We start from the raw sequence: 6,000 nt of genomic DNA, 5'->3' as shown, positions 1-6,000 counted from the left end.
TAAGTAGATAAGTTTGTTCCGATAGAATAGTAGATCGTTCATTTATAACAGTACTGTGTAATTGCTTTGTTGTACTGCCTTTTTTCTGTTTCAGTTGTGTTTTTTCTGTATACAGATGTTTTGTAAAAGATTTAAGAAGATTTTCAATAAAAATATTTATAAAAATCTACACAAGGCACTAGTCAGACTACAACTGGAATATTGAAAATAGTTTTTGTTCCTTTATCTGTGGAAATATACACTGGCATTGGAGACAGTTCAAAAATAGTTCATTAGATTGATTCAGGGTATGGAGGAATTTTCTTATGAGGCATCATTGAGTAACTTATATTTATTGAACTTAAGAAGAATGGGAGGACTTCTTGTGAAAACATATAAGCTTCAAAGGGGTTTGACAGGGTACAGTCTCAGACCAAAGGGCTTGATCTCAGAATAAGCTGTCACCCATTTAGAGCACAGGTGAGGTTTTCTTTCCTCTTAGAGGGCACTGAATCTTTGGGTGCACTCTGGAGGCTGGATCATGTAGAATATTCAAAGCTAAGATAGAAAGATTTTTATCTGAAGTGAATTAAGGATAATGGGGATAAGGTAGGAAAATTCAGGGTTATCAAAATAGCCATGATCTCATTGAATGATGGGGCAGTCTCATTTGGTCAAATGGCCTACTTCTTTTCCCATGTCTTATCATCCTTTGTTTGATTTGGTGTCTCTGTATTTGATTATATAATATTCATTTTTTTCCCTTAATCTGATTTTATTCTACTCAGGATTCCATAGAATTGCAAACTGAGTCTGTTTTGGAAATTCAGTCCCTTTTACCAAATTGCAAATCATAGCTTGTGCTATATTTTTATGTTTCTTTGTGTATAATTATCTGTTCAGCTCACAGAGAATGCTTTGAGATCTTTGGAATCTTATAGATGACTATGGGCTCATGCCCGAAACGTCGATTCTCCTGCTCCTTGGATACTGCCTGACCTGCTGCGCTTTTCCAGCAACACATTTTCAGCTCTCATCTCCAGCATCTGTAGTCCTCACTTTCTCCTATAAGCACATTATCCAAATATCATTCCTGCTTTTCAGAAGCATGGGGCTCATCACATTATTATATTTGAGGTCAAGTTCAACGTGGCAGAGGCTGAAGGACTGAAATTACCATTAAAAGATACTACTTGGATGAGATGTGATTTGGAGATGCCGGTGTTGGACTGGGGTGTACAAAGTTAAAAATCACACAACACCAGGTTATAGTCCAACAGGTTTAATTGGAAGCACTAGCTTTCGGAGCAACGCTCCTTCATCAGATAGCAGTGGAGGGCTCAATCCTAACACACAGAATTTATAGCAAAAATTTACAGTGTGATCTAACTGAAATTATACATTGAAAAATTGACTGTCTGTTAAGCCTTTCATCTGTTAGAATACCATGACAGTTTCACTTCTTTCATGTGTAAATCACAAAACCTTTTTTTAAGATTAAAAATCACACAACACCAGGTTATAGTCCATCAGGTTTAATTGGAAGCACACTAGCTTTCGGAACAATGCTCCTTCATCAGATGATTGCCAATCACCTGATGAAGGAGCGATGCTCTGAAAGCTAGTGTGCTTCCAATTAAACCTGTTGGACTATAACCTGGTGTTGTGTGATTTTTAACGTTGTACGCCCCAGTCCAACACCGGCATCTCCAAATCATTTTTTTAAGAAGTTGCATTCTCAGGTTAGCTGTTAACAATGGTGATAGCTAGACAATATGTTGAAGGTGTTAGCCCCCTGTGTTCTCTGTCTATGCCATGATGTTTAGATTGATTCTAATCTAAATAACTGAGTTTTACATGAATTCATGCAGTTTTTGAGCAAAGTACAATGTAACTCTGCAAGTACAAACTCACCCCACAAAATATATGTGTGCATGTGGGTTTTTGTCTGTCTGTGTGTGTCTGTCTGTCTGGGTTGGGGGTTTTGAGTGTGAGAAAGTGTATGTGTGTGTGTAATGAGCGCAGAGTGTCTTAAGTCTGTGAGGGGGTGCATGTGTGAGTGTGGGAGTGTGTGTGTCTGTAAGGGTGTGTGCGGGTGTCTGTGTACACGTCTGTGTATATGTGTGTCCGTGTGTAGGAGTGCCTGTGTGTATGTGAGAGTGTGTGTGTGTAGGAGTATCTGTGTGTGTGTATAGTGCAGTGGTGGTCACCTCTAGTGTTGAGGCCCTTCCTACGAGTACCAAACTTAGCTATCAGATGGATGAGATGTGTAAGAGAATGAATGAAGCAATCCTGAAGATTCTCTGGAGTAAGAGAATTGAATTGCCAGGAAGGAGAGGTAAAAAGAAACAGATAGAAATGTGTGCTGGCAGCTGCTTAAGGCCAAAAACCAATCGCAAAAGTGGAGTAGGTGCATGAGAGGGTGGCAGTTCAAACTAACATATAAACAAGGTGACTGAGGAGCAAACACAGTGGGGAGAAGTCATGAAGGAGTCGGAAGAGGCTGCTCAAATTGAAGTTGCGTCTCAGATGGGCATGTTTTTGATCCTATCTAAGAATGATACATATGTTTTTGTAACCAGTGTTTCCATAATGTTATCTAGTTTTACCTCAAGTTTCTTAGATCTCTGCCTATTCTAAGAGAGCTGATCTTTTAAAACTGATCATTTAGAAGGCAAATGGAAGCCCAGGGCTAAATTATATATGTAAATTTTTAAAACAGACATTTAAATATACTTAATTCAAAACATATGCCAGAAAAGCTTGATTCGAAGCTTCATTTGAATTTGAAAATTGGAAGCAATTCCATGACGTTACGGTAGCTGATTGTTTGCCTAAATCGAAAATTCACCAACTAAAATCAAGTCCAAAAGTATCAAAGTTACAACAGTTAAAAAATATCATATTTTATGCACGTTTTTTCAAACTTTGTCAGAATATTTAGATTCCATTTGCAATCTAATTGTTATCTAATTTGGTACATGGAATATAGGGTATTGAATTCATAGTTAGTACTTCAATAACGCATATTTATGTAGCATGATTAAAAAAGAATGTTCCAGAGTGCTTCTTGGCTTTGTGTAAGGAAAGTAGATAAGCCAGGAAGGGCGGCAAAGGGCAATATGACTAAGGCTGAAAATGTGTTGCTGGTTAAAGCACAGCAGGTTAGGCAGCATCCAAGGAACAGGAAATTCGACGTTTCGGGCCAGAGCCCTTCATCAGGAATGAGGAGAGGGTGCCAGGCAGGCTCAGATAAAAGGTAGGGGGGAGGGACCTGGGGGAGGGGCGATGGAGATGTGATAGGTGGAAGGAGGTCAAGGTGAGGGTGATAGGCCGGAGAGGGGGTGGGGGCGGAGAGGTCAGGAAGAGGATTGCAGGTTAGGAGGGCGGTGCTGAGTCCAAGGGAATCGACTGAGACAAGATGGGGGGAGGAGAAATGAGGAAACTGGAGAAATCCGAGTTCATCCCTTGTGGCTGGAGGGTTCCCAGGTGGAAGATGAGGTGCTTTTCCTCCAACCGTCATGTTGTTATGTTCTGGCGATGGAGGAGTCCAAGGACCTGCATGTCTTCGGTGGAGTGGGAGGGAGAGTTAAAGTGTTGAGCCACGGGGTGGTTAGGTTGGTTGGTTCGGGCGTCCCAGAGGTGTTCCCTGAAGCGTTCTGCAAGTAGGCGGCCTGTCTCCCAATATAGAGGAGGCCACATCGGGTGCAGTGGATGCAATAGATGATGTGTGTGGAGGTACAGGTGAACTTGTGGCGGATATGGAAGGATCCCTTGGGGCCTTGGAGAGAAGTAAGGGAGGAGGTGTGGGCGCAGGTTTTGCATTTCCTGCGGTTGGAGGGGAAGGTGCCGGGAGTGGAGGTTGGGTTGGTGGGGGGTGTGGACCTGACGAGGGAGTCACGAAGGGAGTGGTCTTTGCGGAACGCTGATAGGGGAGGGAAGGGAAATATATCCCTGGTGGTGGGGTCCGTTTGGAGGTGGCGGAAATGACGGCGGATGATACGCTGTATACGGAGGTTGGTGGGGTGGTACGTGAGAACCAATGGGGTTCTGTCTTGGTGGCGGTTGGAGGGGCGGGGCTCAAGGGCGGAGGAGCGGGAAGTGGAGGAGATGCGGTGAAGGGTATCGTCGATCACGTCTGGGGGGAATCTGCGGTCCTTGAAGAAGGAGGCCATCTGGGCTGTACGGTATTGGAACTGGTCCTCCTGGGAGCAGATGCGGCGGAGACTAAGGAATTGGGAATATGGGATGGAGTTTTTACAGGGGGCAGGGTGGGAGGAGGTGTAGTCCAGGTAGCTGTGGGAGTCAGTCGGTTTATAGAAGATGTCTGTGTTGAGTCGGTCGCCCGAGATAGAAATGGAAAGGTCTAGGAAGGGGAGGGAGGAGTCTGAGACAGTCCAGGTGAATTTGAGGTCGGGATGGAAGGTGTTGGTAAAGTTGATGAACTGTTCAACAAAAGGCCCCCAACGCCTTATCTTCACGATGGACTCCTCCATCGCCAGAACATAACAACACGACGGTTGGAGGAAGAGCACCTCATCTTCCGCCTGGGAACCCTCCAGCCACAAGGGATGAACTCGGATTTCTCCAGTTTCCTCATTTCCCCTCCCCCCACCTTGTCTCAGTCGATTCCCTTGGACTCAGCACCGCCCTCCTAACCTGCAATCCTCTTCCTGACCTCTCCGCCCCCAACCCCTCTCCGGCCTATCACCCTCACCTTGACCTCCTTCCACCTGTCACATCTCCATCGCCCCTCCCCCAGGTCCCTCCCCCCTACCTTTTTATCTGAGCCTGCCTGGCACCCTCTCCTCATTCCTGATGAAGGGCTCTGGCCTGAAACGTCGAATTTCCTGTTCCTTGGATGCTGCCTAACCTGCTGTGCTTTAACCAGCAACACATTTTCAGCTCTGATCTCCAGCATCTGCAGACCTCACTTTTTACCCGCAATATGACTAAGGGTTTGGTCAAAGAGATGATTTTGAAAGAAGGCATAAAAGATTTAGAAGTTTAGAAGGGGAAATACAGAAATTGGGAGCCATATGACTGCCAGCTCTCTCAATATTGTTGAGACAAAGGGAGGAGAAAATAGTCAAAACAACAATCAAAATAATGCAGTGCTGCTTTGGAGAGTATTTGGAGGAATTAGAAGTTGCAAGCATTGTGTGGAAGTTATGAATGCAAATACAAAATTTGCACTGGTAAACTGAAAGTGTAGATTAGTGAGAATAATGGACATGAAAGGGTAAATGAATTGAGATAGACATCAGACATTATTTAAATGGTGAAAAGGCTCAAGGTGCTGAATGACCTAATCTTGTTCCTACAAATGATCTTTGCTCAGGACAGGACGCATGTGACACAGTTTTGCACACTTGAACTTTTGCAGTGTAAAATTAAGGAAAAATATAACTAAAATTTAAAAAATGAAAATAATGGAAATATGTGAGCAACTGTGAGGTGAAACAACCTTACTCCCAAACATTTCTGTATAAATACTAACAAAGAACTGTGTTTTTTTAACTTTCAGTTGCTTTGAAACTCAGCCACGTGGATCCAGTTCTGCTCAAATATCATTGCCTGTAGTCAAAATATAGGAACAGGTACAGGTCATTCAAATCTTGAACCTGTTTCAAATTCATTTAGATCTGTATCACAATGCCAGTTACCCATTAATCTTCAGTGTCCTCACAGATCTACGTTGACTTTTGATCATTCAGTCCAACAAATGAACAAGGCAGAAATGGAGACTGCAGGTGCTGAAGATTAGAGTCAAGATTAGAGTGGTGCTGGAGAAGCACAGCAGGTCAGGCAGCATCCAAGGAGCAGGAAAACCGATGTTTCGGGCAAAAACCCTTCATCAGGAATGATGATGAATGAACAATAAATGAACAAGTAGAGTTATAGTCTTATAGCATGGAAACAGATACTTTTATCTGTCCAATTATTCCATCTCAACCATGTTCCAAAACTAAATTAGTCCCACCTGCCATATTCCTCCATTTTTGTTTCAATTTATGTATT

The sequence above is a fragment of the Hemiscyllium ocellatum genome, chromosome 2 (assembly GCF_020745735.1).
Source record: "Hemiscyllium ocellatum isolate sHemOce1 chromosome 2, sHemOce1.pat.X.cur, whole genome shotgun sequence".
NCBI classification, from domain to species: Eukaryota; Metazoa; Chordata; class Chondrichthyes; order Orectolobiformes; family Hemiscylliidae; genus Hemiscyllium; species Hemiscyllium ocellatum.
Note: the sequence above shows the minus strand (reverse complement) of the source record.